The sequence below is a fragment of the Lemur catta genome, chromosome 7 (genome assembly GCF_020740605.2).
Source record: "Lemur catta isolate mLemCat1 chromosome 7, mLemCat1.pri, whole genome shotgun sequence".
NCBI lineage: Eukaryota > Metazoa > Chordata > Mammalia > Primates > Lemuridae > Lemur > Lemur catta.
The window spans coordinates 106,039,194-106,059,015 of NC_059134.1; the positions used below are offsets into that span (position 1 = coordinate 106,039,194).

At 55.6% G+C, this 19,822-nt stretch overlaps 1 long non-coding RNA gene across 6 annotated transcripts in view; it reads left to right on the forward strand.

Annotated features, from left to right (window-relative positions):
- The window catches only part of LOC123642906, a 28,001-nt gene that overhangs the window by 6,393 nt on the left and 1,786 nt on the right, over nucleotides 1–19,822 (forward strand). For 2 of the 6 annotated variants that reach the window (XR_006736555.1, XR_006736558.1), the window contains exons 3-5: nucleotides 6,395–7,435; nucleotides 7,912–9,115; nucleotides 9,971–10,106. This is a non-coding gene — a long non-coding RNA (uncharacterized LOC123642906). The remainder of the gene's footprint in view (nucleotides 1–6,394; nucleotides 7,436–7,911; nucleotides 9,116–9,970; nucleotides 10,107–19,822) is intronic. The other 4 variants (XR_006736554.1, XR_006736559.1, XR_006736557.1 and 1 more) reach the window with 3 other exon arrangements.

The window sequence follows — 19,822 nt, forward strand, 5'->3', positions numbered from 1 at the left end:
GGCATGAACGTGTTCTGCGTAGTTCCGTCTACCCAAGGCCAAACGGACCCCCGTGGGAAGCCGCTGGGTAACTGCCCCGGGGTATGGGGGGGGTTCGTGCCTGGGGCAGGGGCAGGTGGTGCAGGGACACTGCGTTTGCACTTCGTGGAGTGGAGCTGGGCAGGAGGCCGCACTTCTGCATCAGATGTTAGGATCCGTGAGGGGGGTTAAAAGAGAGAGCAGGGGAGGACCTGGGCCAGCAAGGGATCCTTCCAGAAATAGTGCCCAGCGGGGACACAGCCTGTGGGGAGAGTAGGGTCCACCGCACTGTTTGCCTTTTTTTAATTTTTTGAGACAGAGTCTCGCTCTGTTGCCCAGGTAGAGTGAGTGCCGTCGTGTCAGCCTAGCTCACAGCAACCTCAAACTCCTGGGCTCAAGTGATCCTCCTGCCTCAGCCTCCTGAGTAGCTGGGACTACAGGCATGTGCCACCACGCCTGGCTAATTTTTTCTATTTTTAGTAGAGACAGGGTCTCGCTCTTGCTCAGGCTGGTCTTGAACGCCTGACCTCAAGTGATCCTCCTGCCTCGGCCTCCCAGAGTGCTGGGAATCACAGGCGTGAGCCACTGCATGTGGCCTGCTTACTTTTTGAGATGGAGAAAGAACTTAACTTGCAGGCAGACCGAGTGACTGGCAGAGAGGAAGAGATGGAGGGGCCCTGGTCTCAGGGACGGGTCGCTGGGCAGGGATGGCCACAGGGCCTGCTCTCCTCCCCCTCCTTCCCTCAGTTACAGAGCAGGCCTGGTGGGGGGGGTTGGGGGCCCCGAAAGAAGAGGCTGTGGTGCTGGCGAGCAGTCCTCGCACCCCCTTCTCTCCCCACTGGCCCCACACCCTCCCTTGTTGGGGGGCAGGAAAGGCCTTGTCATTCCTGTCCGCAGAGCGGAAGCCAGGGGAGGCACCTGTTGCCCGAGGCCCTGGAGCCAGGCCCAGCGCTAGCCCTGTCCTCCTGCCTGGGACGCAGTGTGTGGGGGACCCCTCACTCGGCCTGGGTTCTGCTCCTCCGTCCCTGAACAGAGCTGTGGGCCCAGGGCGGAGCTCACTGCGCTCTCCGGGGACACCCCTGGGGCCTCAGCCTCCTCCGCGTCCTCCCTGAGAAGGCGCCCCGAGGACAGGGGACGCCGAGGGCTGTGGGAGCCCACACAGATTCTGTGCTCAGACAAACCACGCAGGCTTCCGACCCCGCTGCCCGCCGAGCTGTGCGCGTCCCTGTGAAACCCAGCTTGCCGAGGAGCCCCGCCGTGTCTGATCAGGAACCCTCCTGAACCGTTCCCCACTGACCCCCACCCCACTGCGTGGCTCTAAGTCCCCCTGGCCTGAGCTGTGTGCAGAGTTGAGCCCTGTCCGTGTCCTGCGAGACCCCGTGGGGGGTCCTCACGGCCGTGGTGTTGGATGAATTGCCTGACCCGGAGCTCTAGCAGGGTCACGGCATCATTTCTTCTGCAACAGGGAGAGACCCCAGCCTCCCCCAGAGGACCCCGGGCCCGCCCTGGCCACACCCCAGGCCTTGCCCTCCTCACTGGGAGGCCCTGAGCCCACCCCCTCGGCCCCAGTGCGATGCCCTCCCCACTCCTGTGCTCCTGCTCTGAACCCCTGGACCCACCCACTGGCTTTTCTGGGCGTCCGGAGGGAAATGAGGGGGTCTGGGCCCCCCCACAACCTGGAGCTCAGGGCATGGGCTCAGGGTCAGGCTGGGGGTGCGGCAGGCTGCTTGGTCTGAGCAGGGAAGTGGTTTCTAACCCCCACGAGGTGGGTGGGGAGCAGCTGAAATGCTGAGTCATCCCGCTGGGCCTGCCCTCCCTCCTGTAGGCCTGACTCACCCATTCTGAGAGCCGGCCACCCAGCCTCTGAGGGAGGGGGAGCGGCTCCCTGGGGCCCCCCCACGGGCCCAGCTGCTAGTTCTGCAAGAGCAGCTGCGGAGGCTGGGGAGGGAATTAGCTTTGCATCAGCTGACCTTGGATAGGACTGGAGCTGGTGGGGGAGGGGTGGTGTGAATGGCTGGCACAGTTATGGGAGGGGTAGGGGTGCCAGACACAGGTGGAGGGAGAGGAGGGGTGCCAGGCCCAGGTGGGGACAGGGAGAGGGGTGCCAGACCCAGGTGGGGACAGGGGGAGGGGTGCCAGGCCCAGGTGGGGACAGGGGGAGGGGTGCCAGGCCCAGGTGGGGACAGGGGGAGGGGTGCCGGCACAGGTTGGGGAGGCAGAGGGGTGCCCAGACACTGCTGTTCCAGGTTCCCTCCAGGCCCAGGGCATGGGGTTTCTGGGTGCCCTGCAGGGCAGAGACCTGGCTTGGCTGAAGGTGCACCGTGCCGTTAGCCTCCCCTTAGGTCCTCCACCACGACCACAGGACAGGGCCATCCGGGCCTCCCACCCTGGCCACTGTCCCGTGGACCTTCGCCCAGTTTTCTGCACAAGGGGGAGAAACAGCATCTAGGGCCGGAGCCGGTGGGAGGCCCATCCTGTGTGTCCTTCTGTCTGGGGCCCCAGCATCCCCCAGTTTGGTGCCTAGTATGGGGCGCGGTTCTGGACTGGCTGCCTGGGTGGGTATCTTTGGGTGCACTCCTGGGGCTGGGTGGGCCCAGGTACCGTACAGGAAAGTCACATGCGTCAGTCATCAGCCTGGTGGGCGAACTGGATGATCTCTTAAGCTAACCTTCTCTATATACATATACTGCTTGGGTGCCCTCAGCTCCTGGGAATTCTGAGATGTAGACAAAACTCAGAGTCCTTAGGAGTACAGCAGTCTCTCAGGGCTAAGTGCAGGCACTGTTAAAAAGGAGTTCAGGGTCCCAGTGGCCCACAAGCCCTCTGGAGTAGGTGCTCTAGCCCCAAGGGTTGAGCCCTGAGCTGTAGCCTTCATCCCTCATGGCTGCCCTGGGAGAGCAGAGACCTGGCAGCCACATGAGGGCCTTGGGGGGCCCCAGGAGCCCCCAGGTCTGGGACCTGCCTCAGCAGGCCCTGCAGAGTCCACGGGCCCCAGCTCTTAGAATGACTGAATATGTGACTCGCTGTCCCCAAGCTTGGTCAGGAACTCCTTCATGCTTTGACAAAATGCGCTGCAGCCATGGGGGGCCAGTCGCTGTGCGCACTAGGGGTGAACAAGACAGACAGACCCGCCTTCCTGGGGCTTGGCCGGGCTGCCTCAGAGGAGGTCGGGGTGTCCACGGTGACAACTAAAGACTGTCCTGAGCGACAAACAGGAGGCAGCCCAAGAACGGAGGGATGGGGATGGCAGGGGGTGCCTTCTGGGCTTGGGGGAGCTGCGTGTGCAGACCCTGCGCTTGGACGGGCTGCCACGAGCTCAAGGGTGGTGGGCAAGGCTGTGGGGTGGCAGTCGGAGGGATGCCGGGGGCCCGCGCGGCCAGAGGGTGCACTGGTGTGGGTGTGGCTTGGCCGGGATGTGGGAGGCCCGGGGAGGGCAGAGCTGCCCTCGCTTAGTGGGAGACAAGCCGGCTCCCGTGGAGTGATGCTTCTGTGAAGGCGTTTTCCAGTGAGATTAACATTTAAATCAGTAGCGCAGATGCCCCTCCGCGTGGGTGGGCCTCGTCCAATCAGCTGAAGGCCCTGAGGGAAAAGACTGCAGTCCCCGAGGAAGAAGGGGCTTTGCCAGAGGTGGCCTCGAGCTGCGGCACCCACTCTCCCCGGGCTCCAGGCCGCCCTGCAGGTCTCAGGCCTGCCACCCCCACAGCTGCAGGGCGAATTCTTCAAACAAATCTTCCTCTCCGTGCGTCCGCATCCCACGGGTCTGTCTCTTTGAAGACCCTGGCTACTAGGGTCAGGAAAGTGTCCTTGGGGAGGTGCCCTTGGGCAGGGTGGAAAGCCAGGCAGCCGCACTGGACGGGCCCCCAGTGGTGCCAGGCTGGGCCGGATGTGCGGGGAGGAGGGTCAGGCAGGGGGTTCTGAGAGGGGGCTCCTGGCCCCACGTGCTGTGAGGGAGGTCGGGTGAGGGTCCAGCCGGAGCAGTGGGCAGCTAGCGGGGGAGTGGTCAGGCCTGAGCCTGCAGTGGTCACGGCCCCCAGTGTGACCTGAGGCCCCGGGGGCTCTCCGGGTGGGAGGGAGGTGAACCCAGAGGGTGACGTTGAGAACAGGCAGGGGCAGGCGGGGGGTGCTGGGGAGAGGCGGGTGGCGAGGGAGGAAGAGGGGGAGGCGGCATCGCCTCTGCTTCGAGACATGAGGGTGTCACCTGGCTCCGGCATCGGCCACTCTAGGAACAGAGCCGCCTGCTCTAGTCCTGTCGTGCCGTGACAAATGCCCACAAACTGGGTGGCTTCAAACCACAGTCGTTCTCAGTTCTGGGGGCCAGAAGTGCACAGTCAGCCTCGCTGGGCCGCAGCTGGGCGTTAGCGGGGTGAGCCTGCTCCCCGGCTGGGGCCGCCACTCTGACCCGTGCCCGTTGTGTCGCCACCCTCTCCCCGGCGCTGACCCCCGGCCTCCCCCTCACACAGGGGCCAGCCCCGGTAGTCCAGGGTCATCTCCATCTCAGGGTCTCGTATCTGGTCACGTTGTCAGGGTCCCCATTGCCGGGGAAGGGCACGCTCACAGGTGCCGGGGGTCAGGATGCGGGTGTCTGGGGAGGGCAGGTTCTGCCCCCAACACTGCCGTTTGTTGAAATGGACAATGCCAGGCGAGGAAGAGGAGTTCAGTCTGGGGCCCAGACAGTGCGTGTGACTGTGGGCTGGGCCTGCCAGCAGCGGTGTCCCGAGTGCCTTGGAGATGCAGAGTGAGGTCAGAGCACGCCTGGGAGACTTCACCGGAACTCTGGAAGTCACCACTGGTCTAGGCATTCGTGGGAGATCTAGGGAAGGGGAGGATAGGAGGAGGGAGGGGCTGAATCCTGAAGCCCCACCAGCCTGACGCTGGGGTGTCCTGCGAGGAAGCTTGGGGCAGGGGGGCACAGTGAGAAAGGCTGAGTGGAGGACCTGGGTTGAGTTGGGGGATGGGGCCATCAGGATGAGTTGGGGGGATGGGGTCATCAGGGTGATTGGGGGATGGGGCCATTGGGGTGACTGGGGGGGGGATGGGGTCATCAGGGTGATTGGGGGATGGGGTCATCAGGGTGATTGGGGGATGGGGCCATTGGGGTGACGGGGGGGATGGGGCCATCAGGGTGATTGGGGGATGGGGCCATTGGGGTGACGGGGGGGGATGGGGCCATCAGGGTGATTGGGGGATGGGGCCATTGGGGTGACAGGGGGATGGGGCCATCAGGGTGATTGGGAGATGGGGCCATTGGGGTGACGGGGGGGGATGGGGCCATCAGGGTGATTGGGAGATGGGGCCATTGGGGTGACAGGGGGGGATGGGGCCATCAGGGTGATTGGGAGATGGGGCCATTGGGGTGACGGGGGATGGGCAGGCGAGTTTAGCCAGGGGCGGTGGTGGTGATTGGATTGTTCTGCCCCGAGTTCAGCGAGGCTGGGCTGGCCTGAGTGGCTTGTTTTCCATGTTGGCTGGTGAGTGTCGGGAAGAATTGGGCAATGCCTGTGGCTTTCCCCTAAGTGCTCTTGGGCCATCCACGTTCTCCATGGAACAAAGGCAGGACTTGTGCCTGGGCACCTGGAGGCTGACGAGGTGGGGGCTCCTCCCTCGCCCCCAGCGGCCTCAGACACCATCCACACACCTGCATTCACAGCCACCTGGCTGGCCTCCCCCACCAGCCTCGCCCTGGGCCAGCTCCTCTCCGGGGACCCTGACTTGCCCCGATAAGGGGACCAGGCCACCTGTCCTCCACGCTGCCTCTGTCCACCACGGCAGTCCTTGCGGCGTGGCCACGGGGCAGGGGCTGCCCACGTCCCTCCCCTTCATCTCGGGTCCAGCCCTAGCCTGAGGCCAGGGCCACGTGGACCCCGTGGTGACCTTGCAGGGGTGGGTGGGCAGGGAGAAGGGAGCCGGGTCCCCACGAGCCCAGGCATGGCTCGCCCGCCGCTCCTGGGAGTACCTGTTCTGCTGTGGCCCCGTCTGGTCCCACTGCAGGGAGAGACCTTATCACCTCCCACGACCCTGGCCCAGCCTCTGCCCACAGCCGGGCCTGTTCCCCAGGGTGGGCCAGTGGTGGCTGTCAGCACCCAGCTGCCCCTGGGGATGCCAGCTCCGCAGTGGCACCCTGTCCCGCCCAGGCAGCTGGATAAACGGGTCTGGGGCTGCAGCACCCCCTTTCTCTGGAGCGGTGACTCAGAAGGGCGGGGAGCCCCGGGTGAGCACAGGCGGCCCCGTGTGCCCTGCACGTTGCCCGAGTCTCCCAGCCTGGACTAGGGGGGCCGTTTGGGGCTACCCTGGTGCACCGAGGGGGGCAGGGCCGAGCTGGGGGGATGGGCCCAGCCCCGCCCGAGACAAATCTGCGGCCTCCACTCTCATCCTGCAGGGACTCCAAGCCAGGGACGCAGATCCGGGGTCACGCACTGTCCTCCCCTCCTCACAGCTAGCAGGAAGCAGGGCTCTGGAGATAGGCGGGCGTCCCCAGCTGTGTGACTTCGGTGGGTTACTCGTCCCCTCTAAGCCTTAGTCTGTCACTGTGGGATGGGATGGTGACCTGGGCTCTCCATGCGGGGAGGAGCCCACAGCGGGGCTCGCGGTGTGGCCGCCCTTCTCTGTCCCCTCTTTTGCTTGGTGGCTGCGGCAGGAAGCTGAGGGGCCTTTGCCTCCTCGGGCCCGAGGGGACACCCAGGTGGTGGGAGAGGCCTGGGGACCAGGCTGGGGCACTCGGGCGGTGCCAGGGAGGACAGCCTCCAGGGGAGGCCACCTGGGGGTCCCGTCAGCCCAGACGGGCGGCAGGAACCCACGAGGGTGATGGTGGACAGAGGGCCAAGGGAGGGCAGGGAGGGGGACAGCTGGAGACGGAGCGTGTGGGGAGAAGAGAGCAGGGGTTCTGGGGCCACACGCTGGGGGGCCACAGGAGAGTGGCCGGCAGTGCCAAGAGCAGCTGTGGGGAGGGGCTGCCGTGGCTGGGAGGGGCACAGAAGAGTGTGAAGCTGCTGGAAGCATCCAGAAGGAGCGCCTGCAGGTGAGAGGGGACAGCTGTGGCACCGGCGGGGTGTGGCAGAAGCAACGTTGCAGGGACCACTGAGCACGTCTGCAGCGTCACCTGACCCCAGGCCCCTGGCATGCGGGAGAGGCCTCTGCTTCCCCGAGTGACTGAGTCCCAGGTCCTGACCTTTGAGCGCATGACAGGAGGCCCTTTCTGCAGTCCCCAGGCCAGCCAGCGACTTCCTTCCCCTTCCCCGGCGGTTCTTGCTGTCCCCACGTGGGCTGTCATGTGAGGCCGGCCTTGGCTCCCAGGCTGCCAGGTTCCACCGCCGGGCCCCCCTCCCCTGTCCCTGCGAGGCAGCCCCTCTTCTCGACAGCCGCCCTCCCTGCGCACACAGGCCTGCGTGTCCCCGCGGGGGGAGCCCCTTCCAGGCCCTTCGTAAGTGGTCCCGGATCCACCGTCCCGCCCTGGCCCCACACACAGGTTCTGCCTGGGCGGGCAGCACCCTGGGCCCTGGGCCGGGCTGAGCGTGTCCTTCCATCTGCTGGGACCACGACAAGGGTGTTCCCCTCAGCCAGGAGCGGTCTCCCCTCCTGGGGTGCAGACAGCATCCGGGAACCCAGACGCAGCGTGCCCCACCCTGGGGCTGGTAACTAACGTGGGGGCTGCGGCTGGGGACTCGTGCAGAGAGTGAGGGAGGTCTGGGGTGGGGACAACGTTCCGGAGCCTAGGGCCAGGCTGGAGACCAAGGTGAGGTCGCAGTGAAGCCCTGGCACCAAGTGGGGGAAAGTGCTGAGGGGGGCGGTGGCCCCAGACAGCTGCCTGCAGGTGGTGGCCACAGCCCCGACCACAGCCGTGGAGTTGGCCGCAGCCCTGCAGCCCTTCCTTACCCGCTGTCTTGTCTCATCCCCCAGGTCCCGGTCGGGGGACAGGGGCTTGTTCCCCTGTCCCCGATGAAGAGACTCAGGCCACCCATGGAGGAAATTGCTCAAGGACACACACAGCACCTCCTGATCTTGCTTTTTGCAAGTTATGCAGAAGTCACATCCCTTTTGGGGTGATGATCCCAGTCCCTGCTGCCTTCCTCCCACCTAAGGGCAAGGCTTCCCCCTCCTCTGTGGCCTGGACAGAGTCCCAGTGGGCAGGGGACCCTCCCTGAGCTTCCAGATCCTGAGCTGGAGAAGCAGCCTTCCGCGGCCTTCCCTGTCCTTCCGGGCCCCGATCCACTCTGTTGTTGCACCGGACAGAGACGTTCACATCCTGATCCCCACAACCTGTGTGGCACACGGCCCCCCAACGTGACTGAGGCAGTGAGCTTGGGGGGAGATTGTTCTGGACTTCCCAGGGGCCGCTGGTCAGAGCAGAGAGTGGACGGTGCTGCCCTGCCGGACTGCAGATGGGAGATAACGCCGGAGAGGACTGCTGGTGGCCTCTTGGCACTGCAGACAAACAAGGACCAAGCAGGCGGATCCACCCGCAGGGCCCCAGCCCTGCCCTGCAGATGCCGTGGTACTCACCCTGTGAAACCGTGTGCAACCTCTGACTCCCAAACCGTAAAATAATAAGTCTGCATCGTTCTAAGCCGCTACATTTGCGGTCACTCATCAGGGCTAAAGCAGTCCTTGTGTGGGGGTGACACACAAGGTGTCTATTTGCTGCTGAAACAAATTGCCACGCACTCAGTGGCTTAAAACAACGCAAAGCTGTAATTTTACAGTTCTGGAGGCCAGAGCTCCAAAACGGGTCTCACTGGGCCAAAACCCAGGCGGGCAGGATTGTGCTCCCTCTGGGGGCTCCGGGGACAGCCCTTCCCTCTGCCCCTCAGCTTCACTGCCACCAGCGTCCTCCCCCGTGGCCGGTCCCCTCGCGGAAGCCGGCCCCAGCGGCTGAGCGCTCCTCACAGCCCCGCACTCTGCTCCTGCTTTCCCTTCTCAGAGCCCCGTGACCACGTTGCTGGCGCAGATAATCCGGGACAATCTCCCGGTGTTAAAGTCAGCTGTTCAGCAGCCATGATTCCTTCTGCCACCTGACACCGTGTGTTCCCGTGTCCGGGGGGCCAGGGCGTGGCCGTCTCCCGGGAGGCTGCCGCCCACAGTCGATGTTCCACTGTTTTTACTGGTGAGTAGTTTTCCTTCGTAGGCACACTGCACAGTTTATTCATCCGTTCAACTGGCGATGGTCCTTTGGGCTGTTACAAGTGAAGCTGCTGGAAACATCTATGTGTAACACAAGTCTCCGTGTTGACTCTCATGGTCAATATATAGGGAATTTTAAAAATTTATTTTATCTAATTAATTAATTTTGTAGAAACAGGGTCTCTCTGTGTTGCCTGGGCTGGACTCGAACTCCTGAGCTCAAGTGATCCTCCTGCCTCAGCCTCCCTAGTAGCTGGGACTACAGGCTTGCGCCACCACACCCAGCTTTACGTGGGCAATTTTAAAAGAAATATTCCATGTTTGCAAAGTGCTGGTAGCATGTTCCATTCCCACAGCCGTGCTCCACGCCCTCACCCACACTTAGTATGCTCAGCGGTTTTAATTTAGCCCTTCGCAGAGATGTGCAGGGGAATCTCACTCCAGTATTAATTTGCATTTCCCTAATGACGTATAAACGTGGCCGTTTTTTCATGTATTTGTCAGTCGTTTGTATATCTTCTTTGTGAGGTAGTCCTTTTTATTCTTTTGACAGTGTCTTTCAAAGAGCAGAATTTTTTTCTTCTAACGAAGTCCAATTTACTGATTTTTTTCTTTAATACTTTTTAATGCTGCATTTAATAAATCTTTGCTAAACTCAAGGTTAGTGAGATTTTCACCTGTGTTTTAGAGGTTTTATAGTTTTATTTCTTACATTAGGTTTATAGTCCATTTTGAATTACTTTTTGTATATGATGTGAGTTAAGGGTTGGAGTTTCATTTGTACGACTATCTAGTTGTTCCGACACTATTTGTTTAAAAGATAATCCTGTCTTGGCAGCTTGGCTGAAGACCGGTTGACCGTGTGTGGGTCTCTTCCAGGCGCCCTGTTCTGACGCATCTGCCTACTCCTGTGTCTACACACCATTGCCGCCGTCGGGACTGTAGCCTTATAAAAAAATCTTAAGTCAAGTAGGGTAAGTCATCCAACGTTGTTCCTTTTCAAAGGTATTTCAGTGACTTGAGGTCCTTTGTATTTTCACATGAATTTTTAAATCAGCTTGTACATTTCTATGAACAATCCTCCTGAGGTTTTGATTCAGATCGGGTTCATCTATAGATTAATTTGGAAGGAACTGACATCTTCACAACATTGGTTTTTTTCTGTCCATGAACGCGGCGCGTCTCTCTCACAGGCTCGGCTTCTTACTCTCTCTTGTGTGTTTTAGAGGTTTCCGAGTACAGGTCTTGGACGTCTTTTGTCAAATTTATCTCCAAATATCTCCTATTTTAAATTCTCTTGTAAATGGTCATTTTAAACTCCAGTTTCAAATGTTCATTACCAGTGTGTGCAAATAGCGTCGATTTTTGTCTATTGACCTTCTATCCTGCAACCCTGCTAAACTCATTTATCAGTTTTAGGAACTTTTTCATGGATTTTGTGGGATTTTCTTCAAAGATGAGCTTGCCTTCCTCAAACAAAGACAGTTGTGCTTCCTTTGCAGTCTGGACACATTTTCTTCCTTCCTTCCCTCATTGCCCCGGCTCAAGCCAGGACCACGCTGGGTCGGGGTGGGAGGACGGGGTCCAAGCCTTGCTGCTCACCGTGTAGAGAAGCATCGGTTTCCGTCGTTACGGACAAGGTGAGCTTCGTTCTCTGCTTGCTGGGAGCTCTTATCTGTGCCCGCGGAGATGTTCACGTGGTTTTTCTTTTTCAGTCTGTTCAGACGGTGAATTAAATTCATCGATTTCTAAATGTTAAAATAACCCGGGATCCCTGGGATGCCCCCTGCTCTGTCATGACTGTTGTCCTTTTATGTATTTTGGGACTGGATTTGCTAAACTTCTGCTAACAATTTCCGGAAGTTTAGCAGATCCTTCCGGTGAGGCATCAGTTCACGCCTTTTTACATTTCTAGGTTGGATTTTCAAATTGTTGAGTTGTTAGTGTTCTTTGCATATTTTAGATTCAAGTCCGTTAGCAGATACGTGTGTGGTGAAAACGTCCCCCGCCCCCAGTCTGTGGCTTCTCCTCATCCTCTGAGCAGCGTCTCGCACGGAGCAGAAGTTTTTAATTGTCGTCAAGTCCAGCGTGTCAATTATTGTCAATTATTTCTTTCCTGGACTGTCTTTGGTGCTGCTTCTAAAAAGCCGTCACCATACCCAAAGTGCACTGAACGTTCTCCTGTGTCATCTTCCAGGAGTTTTGTAGTTTTGCGTTACATTTAGGTCTTTGGTCCATTTTGGGTTAATCTTTGTGAAGGTGTAAAGTCCATGCCTAGATTCTCTGACCTATTTATCTCTGCATATCCAATCGTGCCAGCATCGTTTGTTGGAAGGACTTTCTTTTCTCCATGGAATCGTCTTTGCTTCTTTGTCCAAGTCCGGTTGGTTTTATTTACAAGAGTCTGTTTCTGGGCTTTGATTTCTGCCCACGATCTGTGTATTCTTTTGCCAGCACCACGTGGCTTTGGTTACTGTAGCTCTGAGCACACCTCGAGGGCAGGAGCGTCAGTCCTCGGCTTTGATCTTCTCCTTCAACATTGCCTTGACTACACCGGGTCTTTTGTCGTTCCTTATAAACTTTGAAGTGTGTTTGTCTATAGTCACAAAATAACTTGCTGGGATTGTGGTTGGGATTGCCTCGGATCTGTAGACGGAGAGCTGGTGTGCTGACCGGGGGTGTCCTGTCCACGCACGTGCAATACCTCTGCATTTATTTACGTCTCCTGTGATTTCCTTCATCAGGGTTTTGCAGTTTTTCTCATACAGATTGTGTACGTATTGTGTTAGATTTACACCCAAGTATTTCATTTCTGGGGTGCTAGTGAAAGTGGTCATGTGTTTTTAATTTCAAATTTCACTTGCTCATTGCTGTTCCATCTATGTTTAGTCTATTTGTGTCTTTTTATAGGTAGCATAAAGTTGGGTCATACTTTTCTTTTTTAAAATCCAATTTGACTAGTTCTGCCTTTTAATTGGGATTTTTAGACCGTTAGGCCAGGGCCCCGCCTGTGGTGAGGTGTGTGACTGTGCCTATTTGCATTCCTGCAATTGCCCCCTCACCTCCTCCAGGGCGTTTCCTTCCCCAGTGTTTGTCCTTTCCGCGGACACAGGCATTGGTCCTAGCTGAGGGGACCCTGTGCAAATCTCCACGCCCCTCCCCCACGGCACTTTGCCACGCAGACTCCAGCCACCTTGTCCTCTCTTGCCTCGCTGGGCAGCAGGTGGGGACAGAAAGCCCAGGGGTGTCCCATGCCAGGACGGTGAACCGGTTTGTGATGGAGACATGAAGTAAGTCTACGGACAAAGCAGTGCCCTTCAGTAAACGGTGCGGGAACCACCAGATGCTGTCCGCAAGCAAAGCAGATAAAGAACCTCAAAACATTCCTCACACTGAAGCAAAATTTCATAGACCTAAATGTAAAATGTAGCACAAAAAACTCTTTACAAAAGCATAGAAGAACAGTCCGCATGCACTTGGGCGAGGCAGAGATCTTGGACCATAGGACATCGAAGGACAACTTGTCAGGGGGAAGACTGAGGAGTCGGGCGTCATCAAAACTGAAAACTTTTGCTCTTCCAAAGATGCTGCTCAGGAAACGAAAGGACGAGCTGTGAGCCTGGAGGAGATATTTGCAGATGGCCTACCCATGGCGAGTTTGCACGCAGCTGCATGACGCACTCTCAAAACTTAACAAAAGAAAACAGGGGACCCAACGAGACAGTGGACAGAAGACGTGAGAGGCTGCACCAGAGCTGCACAGACGGCTGACGAGCGCCGGAAAACGTGCTCAACACCACGGTGTCACGGACATCCGAGTCAAACCCGCAGCGGGTGACCACTGCACACCCAGTGACATGGCTGCAATAGAACAACCGCTAAACAGGCCGAGTGTGGGTGCGGACGGGCGCAGCTGGGACCTCACCCACTGCCGCGGGAGCGTCCACGGGCTGTATCTTAGGAAGTTTAACACGCACTCACAGACGGTCCAGCCTTCGCAGTCCACGGTACTTAGAGGGAAGTGAGAGTTCGTGTTCACACAAGCACCCGTGCGTAAATGTTTAAAATAGCAGTATTGTCATCACGAAAGCCTGCGAACGGCCCCCGTGTCCTTCACCCTGTGACTGGGTAAACCTCGCGGAACCCCCCAAAGCAATGAAAGGAAGAGCTGCGGGTGGCCCTCAGGTCACTGCGCTGTGAGAGAAGCCAGGCGAGGAGGCTGCACACTGTGCAATCTCACTCCTGTGACATTCTGGAAGTGACACAAACAATAGGGAACAGAAGTGGATCAGTGGCTGCCCAGGGTCAAGGGTGGGAGGGTTGACCGCAGAAAGGAAGCTCGAGGGACAGTTTTGTGGTGGCAGTATTGTACTATATCCTGATACTGGTGGCAATTATGTAACTTTATGTATTCTTCAAAGCTCACAGAACTGAATGTACGAAAACAGTGAACTTCCCTATGTGAAATAAAAACACATTTAAAATACAATCTGCATCTTGATGAAGGCTGTCGTCTGTCACTCTCCTCCTCCTCCTCAGCCGCCTGGCTCCAGCCTGTCTCTTCCGCTTATGTCTCAGGCACTATCAGCAGGTACTTTATCTCTACTTGTGTTTTATTAACCTCTATAAATTAGTTATTTTATCATCTTTAAGTTAACATATTTTTAGTTGTACTTACGTATTTACCAGTTAACTAACTCCCCATTTCTTGCTGAGTTTTACCTTCTTTCTGGCTATAATGTTTTTCTTCCCGAAATTTCTTTTCTTTCTTTTTTTTGAGACAGGGTCTCGCTATGTCGCCTGGGCTATAATGCAGTGGTGTCATCATAGCTCACAGCAGCCTCGAACTCCTGGGCTCACACAATCCTGCCGTTTCAGCCTCCTGAGTAGCTGGCACTACAGGTGCACACCAGCCCGGCTAATTTTGGTATTTTTGTAGAGATGGGGTCTCACAGTTGCTCAGGCTGGGCTCGAACTCCTGGGTTCAAGTGATCCTCCTGCCTCAGCCTCCCAGAGTGCTGGGATTACAGGCCTGAGTCCCGGGCCCGGCACCTTTCTCATCGTTGCTCCTTGTGAGGGTGTCCCTACACCGTCCCATTCCATGCTCCTGTTTTTCAGCTGTGTAAAGGGCAGCGTGTCGGGTGCGTTGCTTTCCCTCGGCCTCCTCAGCTGTCTGCAGTGGCCGTGGGCTCTCCAGTGCCGGGTCCTCTGTGGCTGGCCCGTACCTGTGTGGTCTGTGTCCTGCTGTGGGTCACCTCACGTGGGCGCTGGCCTCATCCCCAGTCAGGGGCGGCCAGAAACACCCCGGCAAAGGGCCCTCAGGGACATGCTCGTTACGTGGCTCCTCCAGGCTGTTGCACCCGGGAGTGACATTACAAGGGAGGCACAAGAAACAGGTATCTTTCAGATTTCCCAGGCAGTACCAAACTGTTCTGAAGGTGTCGTGCCAGCTTCCACTGCACCTGCACGGAATGAGACATCTCGACATCCTACATCCCTGCCAACGCCTGGGTCTGCCAGGCGTTTCAGTGTCTGCCTATCCTAAATCAGTGTGATTCTTTAAAAGCAGCTTTATTGAGACATAATGCACATATCATGCAATGTACAATGGCTTTTAGTGTATGCCCAAAGTTGTGCAACTATCACAACTATGTAATTCCAGAACATTCTCTGCATCCCATAAAGAAACCCTGTACCCAGTAGCCATTATCCACCAATATCCCCACCCCCCTGCCTCCTGGTAACCACGAATCTACTTTCTGTTCCTCTATCTGCTCATTGGGACACTTCATACACACGGAATCACAGAATATGAGGTCTCTTGTGACTGGCATCTTTCACGTGGCATGTTTTCCGGACTCACCCGTGTTGTGGCACATATTAGTAACTGATTACGTTTTGTTGCCAAATAGTATTCCATTGCATGGGTAGACCGCATTTTGTTTATCCGTTCCTCCATTGCTGGACATTTGGAATGTTTCTTCTTTGTGTCGATTTTGAGTGATGTTGCTGTACACATCCGTGCACAGATTTCTGAGTGGTGCACAGTTTCCTGGCTGTACATCTGAGAGTGGAGCTGCTGGGTCATATGGTAACACATGCTGAACCTTTGCAGGAACCGCCAGATTGTTTTCCAGAGTGGCTGCGCCATCTCACATTCCCGATGGCAGTGTACGAGGTTCCAGTCTCGCCCCATCCTCAACAATACTTGTTATTTTGTCTTTTTCATTGTAGCCATCCCAGTGGTTATGAAGTGCTATGTCCTTGTGGTTTGGATCTGAGTTTCCCGATAGCTAGTGATGTCGAGCATCTTTTCGTGAGCTTGTTGGACACTTGTGCATCTTTGGAGAGCTGTCTGTCAATTAGTGCAGTTTAAATCTGCATGCCCTGATTATAGACGAGCTGAAATATCTTTTTAAGTGTTTCTTGGTTGTTTGAGTTTCCATGCCTGTGAAATGACTATTTAAATGTTTTGTCCATTTCTCTGTTGCATTTCCTGTTTTATTTTCTTAATGATTTGCAGAGGTGATCACTTGTTCTGTATACTACCCCTTCGTTTTTTACGTGTGTTCGAAACGTAGCCTCCCACCTTGCGACTTTTCCTGTAACTGTGTTTCTGGCGTCTTTCCATGAACAGGACTTGCAGAGTTAAATCTAGTCAAACATGTCAATGCCATTTTCTTTCAAATGTGGTTCAGCTAATATTTTCCTACCTCAGATCATGAAAATACTCTCTTTTAGTCTCTTCTGAATGTTTTAGGATGTGAATCTACAGAGCTCATTTTGTGTATTCCTTTTTGTATCGACATGGGTATCTTATTGTTCTGAAATGACTGTGCTTTGGTGCCAGCTGTGCCCTGTGCCCATTGTCCAAACACGCGCAGGTCGCTCTCCGGGGTTGGCTTCCATTCTGTTCGCAGGAGCTATCAATTACCACTTAGGAAAACAGCGTACACCTTGCCTGCAGTGGCTGTACAGTGTCTTGGTATCTGACTGGGAAAGTCCTCTGGACTTGCCGTGCAGAAGCGCCTTGCTCCCTTCGTCCCGCGCATTTGCATAAATGTTTAGAGTCAGTTTGCCAATGTCCACAAAACACCAGTGAGAATTTTGATCGAGATCTCATATAATCTATACATCATTTTGGGAATAATGGACATCTTCAGAATATTGAGGGTGTGAAACTGTACCTTTATTCAACCACTTATTGATTTATTTATTTTGAAATGTACCAAGGAATGCATAAAGCATATATGCATTAATTACTGTAAAGCAAACATCCATGTAACCCCCACTCAGGTAAAAATAGTATTGACACTCCAGAGAGTGTCAAAAGAATAGTATTGACACTCCAGAGATCTCTCATATGTCCCTGCTCACCTGGTAACCACTAGCCATTGCTGGGCACTGGTTTTGATATCACGTCAACACTGTATGTGCCAAAATCTTAGTAAACAATCCAGATATCCATCATGGTAGCATAGATAAATAAATGTGGATATTACTTCAACAGAATATTATATGGCAGTGCAAATCAATGAATTGCAGAAACACACAACATTATGAAGGATGCAAACAAACATGCATATATCCAGGATGTGTGGTGTGTATGCATGTATGTATATGCATGTATAAGATATGCATGTGTGTGCACATATATTCATGTACATGAAACTATTGGTATTTGACCACGTTTGAGCTGCACACATGGCAATTTCGTCAAGCCACGGTATTTTCCACGGCGGTTGCACAAGCAAACACACGCCCAGCCATGTGTGAGGGTCTAGGCTCACCTCCTTCTCAACCTTGGAATTATTTTCAGACCTTAAAATTATTGCCATAAAATTATCATTGTTGTTGTAATTTGCATTTCTCCAGCTACACATGAGCACCTGATCAAATGTTACTTGGAAATTTGGATATGCTATTTTGTGAAGTGCTCGTCTGGGTCATTTTTCCATTTCTGGTCAAATTGTCTGCCGTTTCCTCACTGGTTTTCAGAGCCCTGGAGTGAACACAGAACTCGCTGCACGAGCGTCTCCTCTTGGGGACCACAGTCGGCTGATGCCACTGTCTGACGCCTGAAGACAGTTGTCTTCTCTTGACAAATTCTGTCTGTTGTTTGTCAAAAATGTCTATATTTTTCTTTTAGATTTGAAGAGTATTTTCAGCGAGCATAGAATTCTAGGTCGGTAGATGGCGTTTCAGTCTTTGATGCCTCGTTCCATTTCTTCCGACCACGATTTGCCTCACAGCTCATCTGCCACTTCCGTTCGGGTCACTTGTCTGTCTTCTCGGCTCCTACGAAGATTTCCTCATTGTCATTGGTCACTGTGATTTGTCCAGCCATCAGTTTTTTAAACTTCATGCTGTTTGGAGTTTGTAATGGTGCTTTAATCCATGGCTTCGTGCTTTAGTTGGTTTTGCAAAACTCTCAGCTCGATAGACTGTCCAGGCTCCGCGCTCTCCCCTCTGGGACTCCGGTCACAGTCTGGACGTTTCCCTGTGCCGCACATGTCACCTACGCTCCTTCCTGCATTTCTCATCCTTCTGTCTTTCTTCCAGGTCACGAATTCTCTTTCACGTGGTGCCTAATTTGCTATCAGGTTCATCTTAACCAGAATTGAGGTTTTTGTATTTTTTTAATTCTGGAATTTCTGTTCGATTCTTTTTCATAATCTCTAGTTTTGTGTCAGATTTCTCTGTCTGTTATCTAATTTCTTGAACGTAACAATCAGAGTTATATTCAAGAGGAGATGAATCTTTTCTTGGTCTCTCCCTGTGTTTGTTACGTTCTCGTGTTTTGATGAGCGCGCTCACTCCTCAAGGGCCGGAGCCGACGCAGGTGCTCGGCTGAGGCTCTGCTGACCCAGTCGCCCTGCAGAGAGGCTTGGGCGTGAGCTGCTACAGAGCTGTCAGGGACTGGGGGGACGCAGGGCTGGCGTCAGTCCCGCTAAGGACACGTCCCCTCGGCTCTCCCCTCCTCCTGAGGGCAGCGTTGCGGGTCCCAACCAAACCTGGGGCCCCGTCAGGACCTCTCCCACACGTCCCCCATGCGAGCACCATGTCTTGTCCCTGCAGCCAGGAGGGACGGCAGAAAGTTCTGCCCAGGGTCTCCCACTTTCAGCAAGTGACAAGGAAGGCGTGGTCTGCCCAGGTTCCGGGCTCCCCTGTCTTGCTTCCCCTCCTCTGCTGTGTCTCCGACAGACGCAGTCTCCGCCCTGCTAAGCCCTCCAGTGTCTTCAAAAGGTTTTCCTTTCTGTCTTTCTTTTTTAAAAAATTTCCCCTGGTTTTTCTGGTTGTTCTCGGGAGGAGAGTTGAGTCAGCAGAGTTTCCGCCTCCCTTTTTGAGCCTCCCGGGGCTGCTATTGTTTTCTGGAATCTCAGCCACAATTTCTAAAAGGACCGCTGTTATCGGGAGGATGGTTAAGATTTCTCCGTAAATAGATGTCTCTGCTTAATTTCACGGCTGCTTCCCAGAGTGCAGGAAAGACATCTGTAAGTGCCGGTCCTCTAGGGGAGCAGCAATCAAGGCGGGGCTGTCGGGGGCCCGAACCCCTCTTGGTAAGGGGAGCACCGAGGCCTGGTGCTCCCAGGCACTAACAGAATAGGCCGCTTGACTGACCGGCCGACAGCCGCCCTCTCTGCTGGGCTCTGGGGGAAACACGTTCCACACCCAGGAGTTCTGCTCTGGCCCATCAGGTGACGCCGAAGGCTGCCAGCTCTGAGCGGGGTGGGCGTGTGGAGGGTGCAGGTGCGGTGTCCCCGGCGGGGAAGAAGCCGTGCGCAGTTCACGGCAGCCTCAGCGGTGAATCGCGGTGCAATTTCCTGGGGTCCTGGAGCAAGGCCTTGCACCCCGCAGCAGAGAATTTCATGCCTATTGAGAGACAGCTCCTCTTCAGCCGGGTGCGGTGGCTCACGCCTGTAATCCCAGCACTCTGGGAGGCTGAGGCAGGAGGATCGCTCGAGGTCAGGAGTTCCAGACCAGCCTGAGCAAGAGCAAGACCCCGTCTCTACTAAAAATAGAAAGAAATTAGCTGGACAACTAAAAATATATAGAAAAAATTAGCCAGGCATGGTGGTGCACGCCTGTAGTCCCAGCTACTTGGGAGGCTGAGGCAGGAGGATCACTTGAGCCCAGGAGTTTGAGGTTGCTGTGAGCGAGGCTGATGCCACGGCACTCACTCTAGCCCAGGCAACAGAGTGAGACTCTGTCTCAAAAAAAAAAAAAAAAAAAAAAAAAGAGAGACAGCTCCTGGCATGTCACCAAGCCCTGAGAGAGATAGAACTACCCATGGGGGTTCTGTTGGACTCATCAAATCACAAAGCTGGACAAGCCCAGCAGCAGCCGGTAGCAACCTGGGTCGGGCCCAGGCGGGACCAGAGGGCACAGGTGGCTGCAGCAACAACTACCTGCCTGGAACTGCCAAGCAACCGCCTAGACCTTGTGTCACTGGCCCTGGGCCCCTCCCCCAGCTGCGCCTGTGGCCGTAGGGTGTCCCTTGTGAGCGGATGAAAGAGGGGCGACAAGCCAAGCTTAGCCTCCTGGCGGATTGGCTCCATCCTTGGGAGTGTGTTGAAGGAGGGTGGCAGCCGCATGGCCTCCGCAGCCAGGTGGCCTCGCGGGGCATCGGGGGACCTCGACCATCCCCCTGGGAGCTGAGAGCCGACTCTCACTTTGGAAGGAGACGTGG